This window comes from Sciurus vulgaris (genome assembly GCF_902686455.1).
Source record: "Sciurus vulgaris genome assembly, chromosome: 12".
In the NCBI taxonomy this organism is placed as follows: domain Eukaryota; kingdom Metazoa; phylum Chordata; class Mammalia; order Rodentia; family Sciuridae; genus Sciurus; species Sciurus vulgaris.
This window is the reverse complement of record NC_136473.1, coordinates 77,071,137-77,094,726: the sequence shown is the minus strand read 5'-3', so window position 1 is coordinate 77,094,726 and position 23,590 is coordinate 77,071,137. Positions and strand designations below refer to the sequence as shown.

The window sequence follows — 23,590 nt, the reverse complement described above, 5'->3', positions numbered from 1 at the left end:
GCCCCATACAGGAACCCTCTGATCCTGCTGGGCAGAACAGTCACATCATCTTCGGCTAGGCTGGTGATTACCTTCCTGGTACCCGACTGCTCCTCTGAGCCCAGCTTCTACACCAATCTTGAGCAGACCAGAAGGGAAAGGCTAGTGTCGTGCACAGGGAAGAGGACAGGACCAGTACTCAGGAGGTTCTGTTCTGACTGAGGCTGATGCAATGACCTTGGCCTTGACCTTGACCAATGCTGCATTCCTTGCAACTATAAAAGAAGAGTTTCACCTCTCTGATCTCCCTGCTGCTTCAAATGTTTATTAGCTGTATTTCTCCCAGGTTTTTAAGGAATTGTGTGCTCTGTGGGCGCCCAGCAGAAGTGCAGAAGGGAGATGCTGTGGCCTAGAAGGAGCCCCCCTGCTCTGGGAAGGGCCCCCACATTCAGAGCAAGACCCCAACCTCCAGGAGAAAATCCTATCTCACCTTCCATTCTCTAGGCTTCCTTGGGGCTTCTCCATCCATCTCAGTACAGAAATAAGATTTGCTTGGACTCTTCTTTGTATCCCTAGGAAGCGTTGGTGTCTGCAGGTCTTCTAGGCGTTTCTTTATACCTGCAGAAAGAGAAGGCAACTCCGTGTGTTGGCAGCAGCCAGAGCTGGTGCCGGAAGACGGGGGAGCAAGGGACAGCTCTGCCACTCGCCTCCGCCACTTGCATCAAGACACAAGCCAGTCCTGGTCCCTCGCTGTCCTTTTCCAGGGCTGGTGCTTCACAGGAGCTTCAAGGAAACCCCCTGATCCACATTCTCCCTTCTCTTGTGTCCCCTCCAGCACAGGGTCCCAGATTTCTTAAGATTCACTGGCTTATCTGACCCACTCAGGATCTCCAGAGCATTTGAAGTGACAACCCAGGCAGGAGACGAGGGAAACTTTAAAACTCGGGAGAGGAATTCCCCTGCCGTCTGGCATCTGTGCCCTCCAACTGACCTGGCCCCTCCAACTCCCAGGGAGAAGCCATGTGGGCAGTTCGGGTCATTAGCTGCAGTCCGACTGCGTGGCCTGGGGGTTATTAATCCATGTCTTGGACAAAAAACAATACAGTAAGAGACAGTCTTCTTGGGAAGAGAACGTGGACAAGAGTGTCTTATCCAAATGGATGACACACCTAAAAAACACCCAGGATTCCCCTTTGGAAAACTGTTTATGGGGGTTCTATTCTTTGTAAAAAAAAAAAAAAAAAAAAAAAAAGATCTTTCTAACTCTCTTGGCCTTGACCTGGCAGAGCCCAAGAACTCAACAAATAAGGGGCTTCGGAGAATGGAATGGAGGTGCTGTGGACTATAGTTAAAGACCCTCAGCAGGACTGCCAATAGATAATATGACATCCTTGGTCCTATGATAAAGGGCTCCCCTTCCCTAAGAATGGATTGCAATAGCACATTGTTTTAGACAACATGACAGCTATTGATGGCAGCACATCCTCTCCACACACTCCCACTAGGAAACAAGTCACTGAAAGCTGTTGAAGAAGAAAAGAGACAAATCCATGGAATGCTCAGAGTATGACTGGGCTAAGGCACTTTGTGCATAGGTGTGTGCTGATAACTGCTATCTCAGGACCTGGTCAGCAGCTCCAGTCCTAGAGTCCCAGATCTTCATTCTCACATATGTTCGAATATATCTAAAATGTGAAAGGCATTCCCTCAGAAATGATACCCTTGAGCAGCGCACAACCTAAAGAACTGTACATGCTGACCCTGTTTACCGAGGCTCATCCCCAGAACTTAATGATACTCTCAAGCAGATGGTAGAAGGATAGCTAATGCCTGACTATATTCTCCCCCCTCAGCTGCTCAGGGAGTAGTATCACACCATTTTGGATCACACAGACTCTGGAGTTTGACTTCCCCTTCTTGCCAAGTTTATATGGGAAAGTGATAGGGTCAGGTTACTTATTCTCTTTAAATCTTTTTTCTTAATCTGTTAAGCAGGAAATCAGTACCTACCTCATAAAAATATTATGTGAAATAAATGCAATCCATGTAACTCAAAGTGCCTAGCAGGTAGTAAATTCTCAGAAAACATAAACTGATAATATTATTAACTTAGTTTAGAGCAAGAAGAAGCAGGTGTTTAACAATGATCAAAACTTCAAAACAAACTCCTTGGAGGTTTTCATCTATTGAGGATTTTGATTCTTTCTCTCTTCCTCACTCCCCTTTCTCTCTCTCTCTCTCTTTACATTTTGTATTCTTAAGCACATATTTTTCTACTTTATCTACTTTTCAACACTTTGAAAACTTTTTTTTTTTTTTTTTTTTTTTTTTTTTTTTTACTAAAGACATAAATTACAGTAAGGCTCCATGCGTGGTTTTCAGGGCACTAGCCCTGAGTCATGACATGCCCTCTCTGACACTCTAGGAGAGAAAACTAGCTGGTTACCTCTTTTGGGGATATACCTGAACTGTCTAGCCTAGTACAAAGCCACAGGGGGTTTTGCCATGGGTTTATCAGACTGTGACCTTGCAAGGGTTAGACCCAGACTTTGAATCAGTTTCAATAATACTTTGACCAAATGCCAGATCTGGGAAGAGCTTACTCCCTATTTATCCCCAATCTCAAAACCTTCAATCCCAGTATTAGTAAAGGACTGTATTTGCTAAATACACCCCAGAGGAAAAATCAGCAAACAGAAAGCTAACCCAAGCAAGGAAAGCTACCTGAGCTATAAAACAATCCCTTTGATCTCCCTCTGAAGCGTGTTTTCTAACGTATGATGGAGAGCAATGTACAGAGGTGCTTGTGCACCTCCGGGGCTCACCCCAATCTTTCTTTTTCCTTGGTAGTCAAGGATAGTACTCTTTCCATGTTTTTGCAAAGTTTTCTGCTCCCCACATCCACCGGGCCAGTCTTTGTCCCATCCCTGTTATCTGCTGGTTAAAACACCACCCTTCAGTCTGCACTCAGACTTCAGTATTCCGGCCAGAACACTAAGTGTTAAAGAACACATTGTTTAGAAACACTCACGTCACGGCAGTCCTTGATCACTTACTGAGAAATCCACAAAGGAAGTTGAACTATGAAACTTGTCACTCCTCCAAATGACAACAGAAATAAAATGTATTTGCATAGCACAAATAATCATTTTATAATGGCATTTAGCTGGCTTTTACAACCTCAACCATCATTTAGCTGATTGCAAAGCTTGTGATCCAGCAACATTGAACCCCCAAGCACAGGAGGCATTCCAAAGGCAGTTAGAACGTGCTGAGACAGGCTAAGCTCCTGTGCAGACTGCTGGCAACGTGCAAAGAATCCTGGGAGATCATTTCTTAGATGGGCGCGTAATAGCCAAAATCCTTAGCTGTAGCTCCTGTCAGCATGTCGCTGATGGATCGTTGCAGGAAAGCGTGGTCGACAGCTCCTAGTGTAATCTTTCTGGAGTGACTTGGGCCTGGGGATTGAAACTTAAGTTTCTTACTGGTTGGGATCACTTGGTGAAGATGCTATTTAGCATAGACCTTACCCTGTGATAATGACTATGGCCCTTGCAGCATGGGAAGGGTCCCAAATAGTTAATTTGCCAATAATTGACTTGTTGGTCTCCTGGAGGAATGGAGCTGTATGGGGGACCTAGTGTTTAGCTCTGTGGTTGGCAGATATTTGAAAGCAACGCAATGGTGGCTTTAGGCTGGGAGTGGTTCAGCGGTAGAGCGCGGGCCTCGCAGGCCTGAGGCCCTGGGTTCTACCCCTGCTCCTCAAGCAAATAAACAGAACAGTAGCTAACGCAGCCTTGGTCAGTTTGTTGGGCCCATTTATGGCCTCCATCTCTCTGACTACAGCCTCCTCCCTCATATGTCCCTTGTACCAGTACCAGGGTGGCCAATGGCTGATGTCAGATGGCCAAGCCACTCTGTCTATTGGTATTTTAGTGCCTCCTCTGTAGTGGAGTTGTTGGAATTTGCTACCGAGATGGTCACCTGTCTTGCCCACCCCCTTGTCCATTCGTGAACTTCCAGCCCAGTCTTTCACTCTTCCTCCATCCAGGCCTCTGTGTGTATCCTAACATGAGGCTGATTTTCCTTTCTCACAAACTAGATGACTGGGTACATCTGCCCATTGGAAGGAATATCTCTGGCTCACCTCGGTCTTTCACACTCTTGTTGTTCCATTTCAACCAGACCCTATGTACCAAACCAATTGACCTATGGATAAGCTTGGGGTTTCTCCTCTTCTATAACTCCTCTGTTAGAAGGTGTCCTCCCAGTGGCCGCTTATGACAAAGGAGGGGCATTGTGCCACGGTGGTAGTTATGGGACTCTGGGCTGCCTACTCATGCAGCCTGCTGGTGCTCTCAGGTCCTCGTCCTTGGGCCCAGACGTAACCCTTACAATGTGACGTATTGCTGCCAGGCTTGGTTGTCCTGAGTCTTTGTAGGTATAATAGCTCTCAACTCATGATGGGCAGCTTCAGATGTCCACGATGTCCTGTGCTCAGGCATTGTGTCTCTGTCAGGGCCCAGTTTCACACCAGGACTTGTTTTTCAAAAGGCACGTGCTTCTCCCTGCAGATGGCATGGCCTTGCAAAAGGACCACAGAGGACCAGTGGCCGGGTGTGATCCCCTCACTGGGGCTGCCATAGGTCCACATAGCATCTGTGTCCCCCATGTACACCTTCAATACTAAGTGGCTGCTTGTGGCTCAGCCAGGATCTGCTATAAGCCTTTTCCTGCTTCAGCCTCACTTCAAGGTAAAGCCTTTGATGCCACCAGGTGTATAGGCCAAATTACTATTCCCGTGTGTGGATTCTGCTGTGTCCCAAACCAAAGAGGTCCACCAGGCGTGTTGCTCCTTTCCTTGTGGTAAAAGGTATAAGATGTAATGCTTTGTCTTTTACCTTGGAGGAAATTTCTTCTCTGGCCCTGGAGTATAGGACCCCCTAAAGCTATTCCCAATGCAGCAGGCTCCTAAGTCCTTGTAAGGTTTGCCTCCTATCCTCTGAGCCACATGTGACTCAGGAAGGCTCAATATGCTAGCCAGTTCTTGCTTATGTGGCCTCAGTAGTATACTATCATCAGATAATAGATCAACGTGACATTCTTCAGGACGTTTAGCTGATTCTGATTCTTTTGGACTATTTATGACAGGACAGGGGAGTTACATAGACTTGGTATGAAACTGCAAATATATTTTGGGATTCATCTCTGTGGATACAAGTGGGCTCTCATCCTCTTCTCCAAGAATAGCAGAGAATGCATCCCATGCACTGGAAACCATGTCGATCTGCTCAGAGTGGATAAATAGCCTCAGTGGCTAGAATTGGGGCTACCATTTGGTTGGATTTGTGATTGTTCACTGCCGTTCACTTGTAATGAATGAAATTCCATTTTCAACTGTCATTCTTGCATCTTTTAGATCCTTAAGGGTGGTATTATATCCAGAATTACCTCTGCCATGTAATATTGTTGTATATTGCCTATCTTGGTTAGAGATGGAGAAGTTCAAAGGCTTCACTTTGCCCTACTATGATAGATCTTAACAGACAGGCCTAGCACCCAATGATTCAACTAACGATTATATCAATCCTTATCACACATTCAGAGACTAGAGAACCAACCCTTGGGTGTGAGCTGGACTTTATTTGTTACCTGGTTCCCATGTCCCCAGCTAGTTAGAACAAGAAGCCACGGTGATGATTGCTCCTCTGGGCATCATGACAGCTTGGACATTGTGTCCAGTAGTCCCTGGAATATCTGGAAGTCCACTTTTCCCAGTGTACAGCTACCAAAATAAATGATTTGGGGTCCCTAGGGGAAGACCTTATGGAATCATTACTGTTTCGATTTGCCTTGGGGTTGCTCTCTCCCAGGATCTGGCTGAGTCTAAGTCTGAAAACCACATCAGGCCCAGGAAATTGTCAAGTGATCATGACATTTTATTGGGGCTACTTCCCTCCCTAGGCTATGATTCTCTCACTGTAGCCACAGCTCCATGTAGCATCTTTGTCTACCACCTATACCTTCAATACTAAGTAGCAGGGCTTAGTGGATGACAAATGCCTAGTCATCCCTCTAGCAGAGAATAGCAGATTGACATCTTCTGATGGTACAAGCTGAGGAACCACCTTTTTAGCTGAGGCTCTACCTTGCCTCTAGCACATTGTGTTACTTAAATCACCTCATAACTCTGTGAGTCAGGTCCCCTTGGCTGCCACTCCAACGATGGTGCTCATATTAATGACTATATCTACCCAGATTCTGCAGTTCAGTGTCACCACCTGGCTTCTTTGGCTCTGGGTCTAGCATCACCATTGGTATCACTAAGCCAGATTCTCTACCTTCCTCTCCTGCCTCAGCCCTGGCTAATGTAGGAGAGCCCCCAACTCATCTTTTCGATGATGCTGGTGCCCTTCTCAGGAGCTTTTTTTTTCCTTGAATGATTTGTTCTCTGGGCCATCTCATGGAAAAGAACTATGTGCAGGTCTTCCAGCATTACAGTATATCCACTGCACCATACTTACTTCTCTGAGCTCTTTCTTTTCTCCCTCCACTGCCTGCTGGGGTAGTACTGGCATCTCAACTTCGTCTAGTCTGGGTCTTTAATTGTTTCATGCTTCTAGGAGCCATTTGAATAGCAAGGTTGCATCACCTCCTGAGGTCCTTACTAGGCGTTTTTTGGAGAGTACTACCTAATTAATTAACTTCCCGATCTTATGTTCCAGCCCCTTTGATCCAAATCCAGTCCCATACAAACTCCTCGATTCTGCTGAAATATGCTGACAGAGACCTGCAGTTCATTTGGGGTCTCTAGTCCCTTTCATTCATCATCAGACATAGCACATACTTGACTGGGTAATGCAATGAATTTCCCCTACTACAAGCCTATTTACTGAAAGCAGAGATGATCAGGAGAGACCTCTGCATTGCTTTCAAGCAAAGTTGGAATGTGGGAGGTGAGGAGGGAGAAACTGGTTGACTCTTCACAGGGAAAAGAAGGAAAATTCTGCAGGATCAGAAGGTTCAAAAGACTCTGGAAGTTCAAAATTCAGAGCACTGTCCATCCAGATGTCCTTGCCAAGTTCCAGAGTTCTATTGCCCCCCAAATGTCTCCATACTCTTTGGTCTTCAGACTGAATTTGTCCATGAACTAGAAAAGGCAGGGCCAACGTTCTCTTTCAGAGAGATTGTCATGTGACTTATCCAATTTACTGAAATCCTGTAAGAGCCAATAACTAGTAGGTTTCCAGGGACCATTTTCCTACCAAATATTGAAACAAGCAAATGTATTTAATCTCCAGTTTTGCTGGATGGAAAATTGTAGTCTGATTTTAGCTGATTTAAGTTTTAAAGAAATGTTATTTGTACACACTATTGCCTTTAAGCCACTAAGCTGACAAAATTACTCAATTTAAAAGGGAAAGATATCTTCAGAGATACTTAACCTTAACCCTTCATTAACCCTGGGTTTCTTTTTTCTAACCAACTAATCATGAATGAATGAGAAAAATTAAATATCAATATAGTACTTAAATACTTCCAGAAAAATCTTAAAAGAATGAGAATTAATGGTCCAGAAAAGCTTGGAGAGAATTCTCATAGAATCATTAATTTTTATAGAATCACAAAAATTGGGGCACTTAATTAGAAGTTAGCTAGTTCAAATCTCTATTCAAGGCAAAATATCTTCAAAGAATTCTTGATAAACGCATTCAGTTGCAGCCTGGTTACCTCCAGTGACAAGGAATGCAAAGTCAATTCCATTTTCAAATAATTCTAATTTATAGGAAATAGCAAACTCATTTTAATTCCTACCTGTTAGCAACATTTACACCTCCTGAAAAGAGAAATGCAGGAGTAGATCTACTCCTTCTTCCCATAGTAGTCTTTTTAATAGATCCCTAGAGTCTACCGTTTACTTACCTGAACATTCTTCACTCCTTTGGATACAATCCTAAGCATCACAGATGCAAAAGGCCATCCTTCAGCAGTAGGTCTATTCTTGGCGGTTCCCTATGTCTGCCACCATCTTACATAAGCATTGCAATAACTCTGTAAATTGGTATTATTGTCCCCACCACATGGATAAGAATTCTGGAGCGTCAGGGAACTTCCAACCCCTGTCACTGAGTTGTTCCCCCCAGACGAATTTATTTGTTAGTAAGTCTTAAAAGCACTTGAGAATTGAGCCTTTGGGTGATGGGTTTTTGAGACATTAAGTATTGGAAGAAAAACACATTTGGAAAAATGAAAACCTGTCAGGAATGGTGACAATAATCAAAATGCTGAGGTTGGCACAGTTAGTGACAGCAGCACAGGATCAGGGTGATTGTTCCCGTGATGTTGGGGCCAGAGTGGGCAGCAGGGTAGGAGAGGAGAAGAGATTGGGGGATTGACTTACGAGTCCCCAAGCATTGATCAAGAAGCTGTTGATCAAAATCGACCAAATTCGGGCTAGGGCTGAAGCTCAGGGGTAGAGGGCTTGCCTTGCACATGCAAGGCATGGGTTCAATCCTCAGCATCACATAAAAATAATAAATAAAAATATTGGAGAGCCTCAGAAAACTTGGAATGGAACCACCATTTGACCCAGCTATCCCATTCCTACATTTATACCCAAAGGAAATAAAATCAACATACTACAGTGACGCAGTCACATCAATGTTTATAGCAGCTCGATTCACAATAGCTAAACTACAGAACCAACCTAGATGCCCTTCAACAGATGGATAAAAAAATTATATATATATACACATATATATATACACACACACACACGTGTGTGTGTGTGTGTGTGTGTGTGTGATGGAATATTACTCATCCTTCAAGAAGAATGAAATTATGGCATTTGCCCTTAAATGGATGGAGCTGGAGAATATCATGCTAAGCTAAATAAGCCAATCCCCAAAAACCAAAAGTCGAATATTTTCTCTGATATGCAGATGCTAATTCACAATGGGGTAGAGGGGGTGAATAGGGAAGAATAGAGTTACTTTATATTAGTTACTTTATATTAGAGTTACTTTATATTAGTTACTTTATATTAGGGGATTGAAAGGAGGGGAGAGGGTATGGGGATAGGAAGGACAGTAGAAAGAATCAGACATTATTACCCTATGTAGATAAATAACTATACAACCTGTGGGATTCTACATCATGTATAACCAAAAGAATGAGAAATTATACTCCATTATATATGATGTGTCAAATGAATTCCAGTGTCATATTTAACTAATTAAAACAAATTTTAAAAATTTAAAAACTATTGTATTAGGAGCTGGGGTCATGGCTCAGTGGTAGAGCATTTGCCTTGCATGTGTGAGGCACTGGGTTCCATCCTCAGCACTGCATAAAAATAAATAAATAAAGGTATCTTGTTCACCTACAACTAAAAAAAAATTTTTTAATTGTGTCCGTCTGCAACTAAAAAATATTTTTAAAAAAACTTTCCAAATTCTATTGTTATATTGTATGCATATTCCACTATTATGTATAATTATAATGCACCAATAAAATATATATAAATAGCAAAAAAAAAAAAAAAAAAAGTAGGGGAAAAAAGGGAAGTTCTATGTGCTAGCACTATGCTGGGTATTGGGAATGGATTTTGAACAAAACAAATATGTCCCTTTCTCCGTGGAGCTGACAGTCCAGTCGGGAGAGGGATGTTAAGTGAAACACCATAGAGACAGGTATATACAAATGTCAAGTGATTCACAGGTGTTGGTAGGTAGGAGGAAGGAAAAGAATGGGGCTCTAAGACAGTAGTCCAGACTGAGATAGGAGAACGTGCTAGTGGTCCCAAGGGTGGCTGGCCATTCTGATGGTGAGCAGACCATCTCCCTGGCCAAAGGGCTGCGTTCCATGTCTGGTCAACTGCCCCACCCCTGCCAGCTGCAGACTGGGCTGGGACAGAAAATCTCAGCTGGAATTTTGGATGGTGGCGGTCTTGAAGCGCCCTCTAGTGTTAAGGGAAGGAATATAATGGCCGGAAAGAAAAGGAGTTGGGGAAGAATTTTAACTGAGATTTGTCCGGGGGCGGGGACTGGGGTGCGAGTCGGGGAGAGAACAGTTATTTTCCTGGACTCAGGAGAAGCCCCAGCAACCAAGCTGACAGGACTCGGGATAAGGTTTAGAGCGATTCGTGTGATGCCTCAGAGTGGGTACTTACGCCCCAGCTAAAAATACCACCATAAGCCAAGAATTCTGCCACCGCTCTGTTTTTGCTCATCGACTGTTCCAGAGATGCTCTCTGAACACCTGTCCTCCTAGTTTGCTTTATCAGGGAAGAAATGGATGGGGAAAGCACGGTGGCTTTATTTCTTTTTCATGGTGCTGGAGGCTATTACCTCATCTCACCTAATTACATCATCGATGACCCTGTTTCCAAATGAGGTCATTCTGAGGTTTAGGACTTCAGCCTATTTTTTTGGCACATTTCAACCCAGGGAAAGAAACAGAACAGCTAATCATTACCACCAGGAAAGCAAACACCTTCCCCCAGTGTCAGTCAAAATACCCAGGCAGTCTGCACACTGGGCACAAAGCCTAGTGTCTCTGGGTCTCAGAGTATCTCAGAAACTGCTGATGGGGAGGACGTTCTCCTCGCTCCAGGAACTGCTTGAGGATCAGAGTCTAGCTTCACAGGCTGTGAGACTCCCCACCCTGAGGAAGGCCTCTCTCTGCTGCTAGGAGGGGCGGTGCAGTCTTCTCTGTGGTAGAGGCTGGACAATATGGCCCCTGATAATCCTCCCCTACCGTGTACTCTCCTTTCATGAGACTGGTGCTCTCTTTTGAGCCCTGTCCAGGTTAATGCATGTGCCACTTTCTCAGTCACAGAATCTGTCACGGCTCACAAGTGGCAGTACATTGTCAACTGTGGGCATCTACTGCCACCATGTGCCCAAAAGACTCCATGGCTAGAGTGATCCTGGAATCACCTCAGCCAGAACAGGGGTGAAGGAGGGCACTTCTGATGATTGTGTTGGGACAGCAGGTGTGAATCAGGACTGTCCCAGGCAGCATGTAGTCACCCCTAAGTTGTGCAGCGGAGCAAGAGGATGGGCAGAGATCTCCCCAAGGGAATTGTGGCAGGCCCTCATTTGTCCCACTGGCCCACATGTTCCCAGCACCAAGTTTCCTATAGGACCTACGCTGGCCATCTTGTGCCTCAAAGTTAACAATACATGAAAGAGTTTTGAGCTCCTCTGGCACAAAGAATAAGGAAGTCTTAACAGTGCACATTAAAAGGAGAAAAACCTTTCTACGTTGCCTATGTAACTTAAAATTTTGTTCTGACTTTAAAGATGCATCTTAAATCAATAAAAGATCAAAAAGCCCAGAAAGGGCCTCTGTGTGTGTCTTTCAAAATTGACATATTATTCAAATATGCAAAAATAAAAGTAAAATATTTGTTTTATAATAGCTTCTTAGTCTGGATACTGATTTCTGTTGATAGCGGGGAAGAGATGACATTGGCAAGGTATTTCAATCTACCAATTAATGGAAACATAATCCTTTCCATTTTCCCTGATCTCTTTTAGATAAAGCTGTTAATTAAACTTAAATTCTTAACAGCTTCAAGGACTCTCTCCTACCTCCTCTCGTGGTGTCTGGTGCAGTAGGGATGCTCAGTATCCCTGGTCCTTCCTAGCCTCTGCTGGGATGATCCTCTTCTGTGTGGTAATGGTGGTACAGCTGGCCCATGGGCCTCATTCTGGCATCTGCCACCCACACCATGGTCCTTGCCATTGCCTCTGGTGACCCGAGCGCCACACTCTGAGTTTGATTACTTGGAACCTAGCTCTCTTTTAATTTCTCAGCTATTGCCCATCTCCGCAAAATATGCTATGATATTTATGTGTTTGTTCCAAGAGCTTGTGTGTTGGGGGAATTGATCCCCAGTGAGGTGGTACTAAGAGGTGGTGGAACTTTAAGAGGAGGGGCTTAGTGCAAGGTGATTGGGTCATGGAACTGGGTGCACTACTGCCCTTTGAAGGGATTAAGTAGTCCTCTTGGGATCCTGGTTAGTTTCCTCAAGAGTAAGTTGTTATAAAACAGAAAGACTGGCCGCCTCCTTGACCTCTAGCTTCCTGTCCCGTCATGTGATTTCTCCTCTCATGACCTCTTACCATGAGTCCATCTGTCATGAAGTGATGCGGCCAAGGGGACCTTGCCAGGGCTGGCACCATGCTGCTTGAAGTGAGCCTCCAAAATTGAGAACTAAATAAATCTCTTTTCTTTATCAAATGCCCGGCTTCAGGAATTTTGTTACAGCAAGAGGAAAGAGACAAGGGGCATCAGAAAACTCCAGATTGCTTTCTCTCCCAACATGATATGTGGACCCTTGGAGGCTGCCCTCCACACACGATTCAGTCACTCCTACTTAGGGAAGTGACTTGTGTGACTTCTTGGATCGTGTTGGACATGGTATCCCCCTTGGCCAAGGGTTTCTTTCCAAGTCTGTAGTTTCTCCACCCAGGTTGTGAAGGATATCACCTCTGGAATTCCCATGCTCTCCAGAATCTATCTGGTTGGTCATCTTGTTCATGTCCTCTGAGACATCTTGTTCATTGTCCTGCCCTGAGACACCTCTTTCCAGTGCTCCATTCTGGGAAGGGAAAGTCACCCAGAACAGTGCAGGCTGTCCTTTGCCCTTCTCTTCAGCCCGTCACTCAGCTCTTACTCTTTGCTCTGGAAGGAGCTTTCCCCTGTGTGGTGAGGATTTCATGGAACTCATGTCATGATGCTGCCTGATCAATGATCAGTGAGCTTATCTATGATTAATTGTCTAGTCTATGACTGTGTGAAACCCCCCTGGTTTTTAAAAATAATTTTCTGAACATCGTCTCGAAAACCAAATAGTAGCTCACTTGTTCTCGAAGACTCTTCCCTTCTCATGAAGCCATGGATTCCATTTATTCCACGTATGGGAACCACAGATTAATCACCCTAAGAGTTACCAGATTACTGTTTCAAAAAACATTATCCTTTTACAGTGAGAATTTTGTGTTCAATACATGTCACCAAATAAGAAGTAAAGGAAAAGTAGTATTTGCTGGCAGTTTAGAAAATAAATTGCTCCAATTGGAAGCTAAAATAAGTTCCATATGGATTAACTAAAATTGAACCTTTGAAGAAAAATCAAAACATTGAAAAGTACTAGCAGAAAGTAAAAATTAGTATGTATTATATCTCTAAAGGAGCAATTTTCTAAGCTTTAAAATCCTTAAAGAAAGAAAACAGGAAGAGAAAATAAAACACCTTTTAAAAAACCTGCTCACCCAACAATATAAACAAATGAAAATAAAAACAGAAGACTTAGAGAATATTTCCAGGGCACGTAACACACCTGTAACCCCAGCTACTGGGGAGGCTGAGGGTCACAAATTCGGGGCCAGTCTAGGCAACTTGGCAAGAAGACCCTGTCTTGAAATAAAAAAAATAGGAAGGGCTGGAGATGTAGCTCAGTGGTAGAGCACTCACCTAGCATGTGTGAGGTCCTGGGTTCAATCCCTAATAAAGAGAGAGAGAGGGAGTGAAGTGGTATAAGACATGAATAAACCTTATATAATTGTAAGAAGTATGAATCTTAGACTACATTCTCAGTTTTCTATAGTGAAACTTACTTTCCTTTTCAAGTACTCTTTATGCCCAGGATTACGCCCCTTGTAGTCCCCATTATGCTGATTCTGGGTAATATCAACAATTCTATCCTATTGCTCTTATTGCCATCCCCTCTGTCCCCAGCTGCCTGCTTTTCCCTGGGCTTGTGTGCTCTAGCTGGCCACACAGGATGTCCATTCACTTCTCTCTTCTTTGGTCATTGATCCAGGAAGGACCTGGGTTGTCTTCTGTTTTCTTTCTTTCTTTTTTTTTTTTTTTTTTTTGGTGGTGGTGCTAGGGATTGAACCCAGGACCTTGTGCATGATAATCAAGCACTCTACCAACTGAGCTTCAACCCCAGCCCCCATCTTTTGTTTTCTAATACAAAAGATTTACAGGCCCAATGACTTGAAGATCCTTGCAGAAGCACGAAGATCACAAGTTTTAGACCAGCCTCAGCAACTTAGTGAGGCCCTAAGCACCTTAGTGAGACCCTGCCTCAAAATAAAACATAATAAGGGGTTGGGGACTAAGGATATAGCTCAGAGGTAGAGCACTTCTGGATTTGAAAAAATAAAAAATTGCAGCACAGCTTCTGTCTTTACTGCGTTTAATCTGTATCACGAAACCACCCTGGGGCTGCAGGGAGCTCTGAGAGGTTGTCTTGGGTCTGCACATCCTAATTGGTCCTCTAGTCTCTGTGCTCCCACATGATGCTTGTGGAGAGATCTCAGTGACACTTGCTACTTCCTTAGGCTCCTTCCAGGAAGGTGGTTCAGGTCTCATCCATAAGGTTCTGGGGGTACGGGTGGAGCAGGCGCAGGACACGCATCTTCCTTCTGATTCTCTCAGCCCTGCCCTATGTCAGCATACTTTATCAAGTCTTTGGGGTGAGGAAGGCTGGGCCTGACTATTCATGTACTTCCTAATGCTTTTGTCTTTGACCTGAACCCCAACTATGAAAATTCAGAACCCATCATTTGATTATTTCATTCTGCTATAACGACCCTTCAGAGACAAGTCTAGGAAGAGCCAGAGAGTAGGTAGGGTAGTCAATAGTAAAACGTAGACTGGTAATTAAGGCAACGGGCCCCCCAAAAGGCTTCTCTAAGTAAGATGGAAAGTATGGGCTATTTCATAGAAATGAATTGGCCTGTAGAAAGATTGCAAACATTCTAGCTGATTCTTTTGTTCTAAAGAGGTGGCGAAAGTTTCCTTTGTCTGAGAGATTTGGGAATAAGGAAAACCGGATGGATCTGAGTGAAAGCTACAGAAAATTTCAAACTTAGCCACTAAAAGGGGCACAACCGATCAGAACATAGCAGGCCTGACCAATAACCTTAGCATTTTTCCAATATCTGGTTAGCCTAAATACTGAACAGTGACCCTACCCAGCAGCCATATGACCCTCTAGATGAGTACATTGGAGTGGCAACCTTTTATCGGGAACCCTCTTGCTTGGTGAGAGCTCTGTTACTTTTCACTTGGATGAATCTTACTCTTTCACGCTCACTCTCCATTATCTGTGGATTCCATTCTTCGAGACTGCAAGACGAGAACCAGGAGAAGAATGGCTGGTAGTTCGCTGCTGTGTGGCAACACTAGCAGGTATGGCCTGTGTGGAGCTGAGAGACCCACTGTAATCATAGCAGGAGAAAATCTGATTTCACCGGGATATAATATACAACAGCACAAATCAAAATAAAAATGTAAACTTACTGATTAATGTATCAGAATGTTAGTCTAGCCGAGCGCAGTGGAGTATGCCTGTAATCCCAGCAGCTCGGGAAGCTGAGACAGGAGGATCACAAGTTCAAAGCCAGCCTCAGCTGAGGCACTAAGCAACTCAGTGAGACCCTGTCTCTAAATAAAATACAAAATAGGGCTGGGGATGTGGCTCAGTGGTTGAGTGCCCCTGAGTTCAATCCCCAGTATGCGCCCCCACACACAAAAATGTTAGTCTACTACAAAAACAAACAAAGAAAACCCATTAAACTTCATTATAAGTGTGTAAGCATTTTCTGTGTATATGGATAAAAATCACAAAATGGGGAGAATATTAAGCTAATTGATGTGTTAATGAAAAGAGTGGAATTTCTTTTTCTTTAGCACCTTTTCTTTATGTTAGCTATATGTAAATACCAGTCATGTTATTTATGAGAAAAGAATCGATTTTGCCTCCAATAATATAGAGCCTTCCAGATCCTGATTTCCCACCTGGTCTTCCACGATCTCTGACGTCTATATTTTGCTCAGGCTCAGTCTGTACATGAGGTGCAATTAATTGAGAGGCAACACAGTAGTAGAAAAAGAGAAAGAACTTCATTATGATGATGAGCTAGGTGATAGGAAGATGGTAGGGATTTCCATCCTAAAGGGTCATCCTCTCAAAAAGCTGATTTTATCTTTTCCACACTTCAGACAGAGCTCTAATCTCCAAAGTTTATAAAGAACTTAAAAAACTTAACACCAAAAATACAAAGAACCCAATCAATAAATGGCTAAGGACCTGTGCAGACACTTCACAGAAGAAGATATACAGGTGACCAACAAATATATGAAAAAGTGCTCATCATCTCTAGTAATTAGAGAAATGCAAATTAAAACCACCCTAAGATTTCATCTAACTCCAATTAGAATGGCTACTATCAGGAACACAAGCAAGGGCTGGGAAGATAGCTCAGTCGGTAGAGTGCTTGCCTTGAAAGCATAAGGCCCTGGGTTTGATCCCCAGCACCACAAAAAAAAAAACAAAAAAAACAAGCAATAGTAAGTGTTGGCAAAAAAGGCACACTCATACATTGCTGGTGAAGTTGCAAATTGGTGCAGCCACTCTGGAAAGCAGTGTGGAGATTCCTCAGAAAACTTGGAATGCAACCACCATTTGACCCAGCTATCCCACTCCTCAGTTTATACCCCAAGGACTTAAAATCAGCATACTACAGTGATGCAGTCACATCAACATTCATAGCTGCTCAATTCACGATAGCTAGATGTAGTAAAGAAACTGTGGTATATATACACAATGGAATATTACTCAGCCATAAAGAAGAATAAAATTATGGCATTTGCTGGTAAATGGATGAAGTTGGAAAATATCATGCTGAGTGAAATAGGCCAAGCCCAAAAAACCAAAGGCCGAATGTTTTCTATGTTTTCTCTGATAAACGAATGACTGATGATACATAACAAGAGGGAGAGGGAGTGGGGGGGGGGTTATGAAGGAACTTTGGAAGGTGTAGAGGATAATGGGGTGGGAGGGTGTGGGGGAAGGAAAGATAGTAGAATGAGACAGGCAGTATTACCCTAGGTATATGTATGATTACATGAATAGTGTGAATCTACATTGTGTACAATCACAGAAAAGTTGTACCCCATTTGTGTACAATGAATCAAAATGCAGTCTGTAAAAATTTTTTAAATTTAATTTTAAAAAATTTTTAAGAAAAACAGAAAAGCTGATTTTAGGGCTATTTATACCCTTCTCAACAGGTAGAGGCTTGTGGTCAAATGACTGCACGTCTGACCTTATTGCCTAATCAAGAGATGCTATTCAGTTTGCAACACTCAGGAACAAAGGTAATTATTTCCTCAGGCTTTTTTTGTCATTCATTGATTTTCCATGTGCAATTCCTGACATACTATACTATGGACAGGATAGAACAGGTAGCTGCCCCAAGACCCTCTTACTGACCACCAAACTCCTGGTAGTGACAGAAAACATACTTCACTTGATTACTGTGGAAGATAAGACTCAGATGAGGTAAATAGGAAGATGGGTAGGAGATCTGGCCTCAATGCTCAGCTTCAATATGGCTCCTTCCTTCTCATAACTCTCATAAATATGGGTAAGTTCCCTTACCCATAACCTGCTCTTGCCATCTTCTGTGCCTTTGCTTGGCTCAGTGGTTCTCAAACTTGGGCTACACCAGAATCCCTTAGAGGGTTACAAAAGACAGATTGCTGGGCCCGAGGGAGGAGCCTGAGAATTTGCATCTGTAAAGAGTTCCCAGAGATGCCAGTGCTGTGGCCCTGAGGACCACACTTTCAAAACCACTAGCTTAGGCCATGCCTTTCCCAGCTTCTTTCCTTCGTGACTTCCTTTCTCAAACACAATGACAACTTAATACGCATTAAGAGGCCTGAGGCTTGGGGTGGTTTTGGTTAGAACCAACCTATTCATTCACGTTTCTCATCCTACCTGTTTCTCAACAAACTCTCAGAACTCTGGTTATCTACCCCGTACCACTCTTGCCACATTTATAATCCAGCCTGTACTCTATTATTTGAAAGTATTAGTGTAGACCTTTGTCATTATTTCATACGATTTTTCTCTCCCTAACCAATCCTCCGAGTCTCAAACAGAATATCCTCTTCTTTGTCTTTCTCTGTGTGGGCAGAGAGCCAGTTTGCTGCCTGGGGCCCCCTAAGAGGCAGGCATGCCTTCTATTAATAGAGCACAGGCTCCAGGACCTGTCCCATCCAGCTGCTCGCCTTGCCCTTACTTGTCTTGACCTGGAATTTCTTGTCTCCCTGTCCTTGTTGGGCAACTTTCCTACTGGCCTTTTACAAGAGAGAGTTTCTTAATTTCGCTCTCAACCAGCCCCACTAACCTCAAATCCAGTTCCCAAAGACAGCTGTGCACAGATAGAAGCAAACTACCATTTTAAAAATAGATTTTTATTATAAAAATTATAATACAGTTTCACAGTTATATTTTAAAATACTTGAAAGTCAGAGGGAAAAAAAGTAAACATTTTCACTTAGAGACACCAATTTGAACACCTCAAGGTTTGGCCTGTTACCTATCTTTCCAAAAAATTAGACCAATTTGAAAGTAGTTTTCATTTGCCAGCACATTAAACTTTATTTATTGATTTCAATAATCTTTGTTAACATCACTTCAGATAGTTACAAAGCATCACACCATATGGAGAGACTAGAAATTATTTAACTGATCCCTTATCGGTCAATAATCAATTACTTACATTGATATAAATTATTATTCTGTAAATATTCTTATTTATGTTTACCTTCCAATGACTTCCTCAAGTATATATTTCAAAGACTTTTATGCATATTAAAAAGTTGTCATCCAAAAGTTCATACTCTCCTCAGCAGTATAGAAAAGTTCTATTCAGACCCTCGCAGGATATTCACAAACCGTGGAACTTCCAAATCTCCTGGCTGAAGAGGGCATCTTCTTTTAATCTGAATTCTTTGTATTCTTCTGTGAATTGCTTTTAGGGGTCTTCTGCCCATTTCCTATTTTTTTGCTTTAAGAACAGCAAACTAAGTTGGATATTTGCACTGGATCACCAAGACATAAGAGTGAGAGGAGATGAAGACCTAGAAAATTCCAAGAGGAGAACCAGAGAGGTGACCTCCTACTGAGGCTGCTCCTGGGCAGGGATGGAGATGGGAGCTTGAGAGGCAAATTGTCCTGTACCCAGCTGTGCAGCAGCTAGCCTCCCTAGACCACCACCAAAGGGTGGTGCTTACCCCCTGCCCCAAGTCCGGTGGGACAGGCTTCCATGGTCCACAGGGACTGTGCATTACCTGCAGTGAGAACAATGTCTGACTTCTGCCTCTGGAGTCATGGAAGGTGAGGCAGGCTGGCTCGCTGTTCTGGGAGCAGAGCAAGCCAGGAATGTTAGTGTTGCCCTGCCACCTCAGGCTCTACCCAGGCTGAGAACGTGGGTTTTCTGAGGATCAGAGGTGGGGGGTGGCCCATTCAGGAAGGAGAAACAGATTGGAGTCACTGAAAATCTCACCCAAAAGGACTTCTGTAGTAGGCAGATAATGGTCCCCTTGCAAAAATAAATGTCCACATCCTATCCCTATAACCTGAGACTATATTTTGCTGGCAAAAAGAATATTCCAGATATGATTAAGATAAGGATCTCAAGTCAGGAGGATTACCCTGGATCATGAGGCCTCAATGTCACAAGGGTCCTTATAAGATGAAGAAGGGAAGCAGAAAAATCAGAGTCAACTAAGGAGGTGTTCCCGTAACTTCATTTTTGTACACATTGTAATATTATATAATACATCTTTATGAATTTCTGTTATCATACTGTATTTTATTAGTACTTGTTCTCTAAATCTTTCTTTTAAATTATATAGTATTATATGTTTGATTCATGGTTACAACGTCCGAGGATGTCCGTTGTATTTTTTAAACTTATTTGTTTTCTCCTGTTCACTGCATTGTGTCTACTTCCTCCAATTTCCTTCCTCCTGATGGCTCATTTTGGTGTTTGTCTTTCCTTTTAGAAACATTTTTCTCAAACGAGTGTTAACTCCTGGTGTGTGTGCTCATATTTAAGACTGAGGCACTGTACCTATCTGTGGCTTCACCATTGGGATGTTTTGTTTTGTTTTGTTTTGTTTGTTTTGTTTTCAAGTAGGCACTCAAGCTAGAATTAAAAACAGGTAGTTAGTGTAGATAGATGATCTGGTCGGATCAAGAAAATGGAGGCTGGTTTGGAACCTGGAAGTTGGAGACTGCCCCTGGGAGATTGCAATATTAATGTTTCCAGAGCCCTTTGATTACCAAGAATTACCTGCCTATACAACCCCTCCCAGAAGGTTGCAGACAGGGAGTTGTTCATGAATGCCCTGGGCTGCTTCCTGCCTGGATCACTCCATTTGGCCCTTCTCCCTGCCCATCTGCTTCTCACCTTTTGGCCTAGTCACTGTCCACAGGAAGGAGAGAGAGAAGAGGGAGAGAGCAGGAGAACAAAGAAAGTAAACATCTGTAAAAAGGGCAGGATGCTCTCACTTCTTGGGATACCAAAATTCCAGCCATGGCCCCCTTCTCCCTCCCTGGAGAAGTCTGTTACTACTTTTATATAAAACCTGCTTTTTACACTTGCCTCTGCGTGCTTCTCTAATGCTTAAACTTCAACATTTGAGGAAGCAGAACTCGTCCTGATAACCAGGGGATCTGCACCATGCATTTCATTGGAGGAAACAGCCAAACTTAGTAGCAGCAGTCATTTTCTCCTGAGCTGGTGGTCTCCCCAGAGAACCTTCCATCCGCTTCTCTGGCAGTGGTGGAGGGGGATGCGCCTCTCCACTAGTATTTTTGGAACAGGTGGAGAAAGAGGCAGGAGGGTTCACCATTCAGTGGAAACCACCCGTTCATCCCTCAGTTCTGAGATGTGACTGACGTTTCTGAGTTTTGAGATTGGAATTCATCTGTGGCAAATTCTCTTCAGGAGAAGCCTTCTTCCTCCTGAGGTGAAAGAGACATCCTCTCTCCATGCAGGCTCTTAAAAATGGTCTTAAGTGTAGGTGTGCTCCTCACCCCCATCCTCTGAGTAGCACCCTCTCCATGTGCTCCGGCAGCACAGAGGCTGGCTTCCACAGGCCTCCCCTCACCAGCCTGGGCTTCCACATTCTCTGCCCTCTGGGTCAGCTACCCCCACACACTTGCTTTTCATCTTCCAGCATTTGCCGCCATCTCTCATCTGCCATGATCTTTTTCTGTTTCCTTTGTTCTTGTGGATTTGTCCTTTAAAAAAAAAAATCTTTATCAGTTTAATGGGGTTTTGACACAAAGTGGAGATAAACTGTTGTATCTAATCTACCAAGTTGAAGCAGAAGTTGAGATTTTTCTACATAACAATATTTTTCTTCTTATTCAATGTGATAAGCAAGAATTCTGGCTCCCTCTCGGGCCAGTGTTCGGTGTGAGCTGTGGGGTTTGCTCCTGCGCTCTGGGCGGGTGCACTTTTCTAAGCATTAGAAGAGACTTGGTTCCACATCTCCAGATTCTGGAGAAATGGTTCTTAGCTACCATGCTTTACAGTTTCAGGTTGTTTTATAATTTAATGAATAAAATAGTTCACTTCCAATCACTTATTTAATCTATGACTAACCTTCATTTAGTGAGTATTTGAGAAGAATTACCAATATACTTAGGGCATGTTGAAAGAAGGCTAAGGCAATCTAACAAGTCGCTTGTAGTTAAAAACACAGTGATAAGAAGTTAAATTCCATTTCCTGCTTCAGTTCAATCTCATCTACAAGTATGGCAATAACTGGTCTGTTATTGTGCTGAGGTTAACCTAACAAAGTATTACCAGCTGGGCAGTTTAAACAATGGAAATCCCACCGACTTGAGAGGTGGAGGCAGGAGGATTGCAAGTTCAAAGCCAGCCTCAGAAACTTGGCAAGGCCCTAAGCAACTTAGCGAGAACCTGTCTCAAAATAAAAAATAAAAAATAAATAGGGCTCAGAATGTGGCTCAGTGGTTAAGCACCCCTGGATTTAATCCTTGGTACCAAAAAAAAAAAAAAAGAAAAAAGAAAAAAGAAAAAACAGAAATATATTGTTTCACAGTTATAGAGGCTACACATACAAAGTCGAGGTATAAGCAAGACCCTGTTTCCTCCTATGGTGCCAGGGGCAGGGTATGTTCCAGGCTTTCTTCTAGCTTCTGGAAGTATCTTGACTTGTGTCAGCTTAGTCACATCTTCACATGGCATCCTCCCTGTGGGCATATCTGTCTCTTCAATGAGAGTTCTTCTTATAAGGGCACCAGTCATATTGGATAGGGTCCTACTCCAGCACACCCTCATCTTAACTAATTATATCTGAAGCAACCCTATTTCCAAATAAGGTCACATTCCAAGGTACTGAGTGTTAGGACGTCAATATATTAATTTGAGGGGTGTACAGGTCAACCCTTAACAAGTGGCAGTGTTGAAATTTGTAAAGGGAACATTTGGCTAATGGAAAAGAGCAGGAACTCTGGCGACTGATCATTTGGGTTGACCTTCTGGACCTGTCACCTATTGTGGGACTTGAGGAAGTTGCTGAACTTCTCTGAGCCTCAGTTTTCTCACCTATTCAATGAAAAAAATAATATTTACCTTGAAAACTTGTTTTGATGATTTACTGAAGTAATCGATTAAAAGCATCTGTCACACAGTCACTGAGCAGTGATGTGGCTATCATATTGCTTTGGCATTGGGAGGTTATCTAAGTGTCCCTCCCTGCATAGCTAGTGTTTATCAGGGGTCTGAAGTATTCCTAATTATAACTTCATCTGCTAAAAGTATCTGCATATGCATGCCCGTTATGTGTGTATGCACATACATACATACATATGCATTTCCTAGTTGACTAATTTATTACGTACATTATAACATACACACACAAAGAAATAAAAAGAATGAGATACATGGGCGTTGGAACATTTTCTCCCATCATCCCAATGGCTCTTTCCATAAACCCCAGCTGAGTTAACATCAGAGACTTTAGAGACCATCATTGATAAGTTAGAGAGGTCAGCACTGTCTGTGTGATCTCTGCTCTAGATACAGACCAAGTGCCTACAAGCCAGTTTCCTCACAGTCCACATAATCTCTCCACAGGGGCAAATCCAAGCAGCCTGAGCCATGCACTCTGGATGCTCCAATAAACTCAAAGCCCCCAACTCTAATGAACCCTGACTTTGGCATATCAGTGGACAGTTATTTGTCTTGGATCTCATTTTCCCAAAGTCTTTTTTTTCTTTTAATTAAAATCTTTTTTATTTTTACAGACTGCATTTTGATTCATTGTACACAAATGGGGTACAACTTTTCATTTCTATTGTCGTACACAATGTAGATTCACACCATTCATATAATCATACATATACATAGGGTAATACTGTCTGTTTCATCCCAAAGTCTTAAGGATGGTATTAGGTGGCTGGAATCCTGACTTTTTCTGGCTGGGAGCCCTGGAATATCCCCGTCTGAAGGGAAGGTTTGTTCATGAGACCTTCTGCATAACTGTTAAACAGCAGGGGGGTGGGGGGCTGTCACTGTTTTCCTGAGTGGGAGCCACTGTTCCCTGGGTCCCATGTTTTTCTCTGACTTGCCTTTCCTCTGTGTTTGCTGGAACACATTAATGATTCCTAACCAAAGGAGGTTTAATAGTAAATTTCTCCAGTCTGTGCATTTTTTTCCTTTCTTTTTCTTTTCCTTTCCCTTTCCTTCCTTCCTTC

General features: G+C 43.1%; 1 long non-coding RNA gene across 1 annotated transcript; it reads right to left on the bottom strand.

The window, feature by feature from the left end:
• Window positions 1-18,425: 18,425 nt before the first annotated feature.
• Window positions 18,426-22,114, bottom strand: LOC306642237. The gene is made up of 2 exons (XR_013758443.1): window positions 21,953-22,114; window positions 18,426-21,103 (listed from the first exon to the last, which is right to left on the bottom strand). It is a non-coding gene; the product is annotated as an uncharacterized lncRNA (long non-coding RNA).
• Window positions 22,115-23,590: the final 1,476 nt, after the last annotated feature.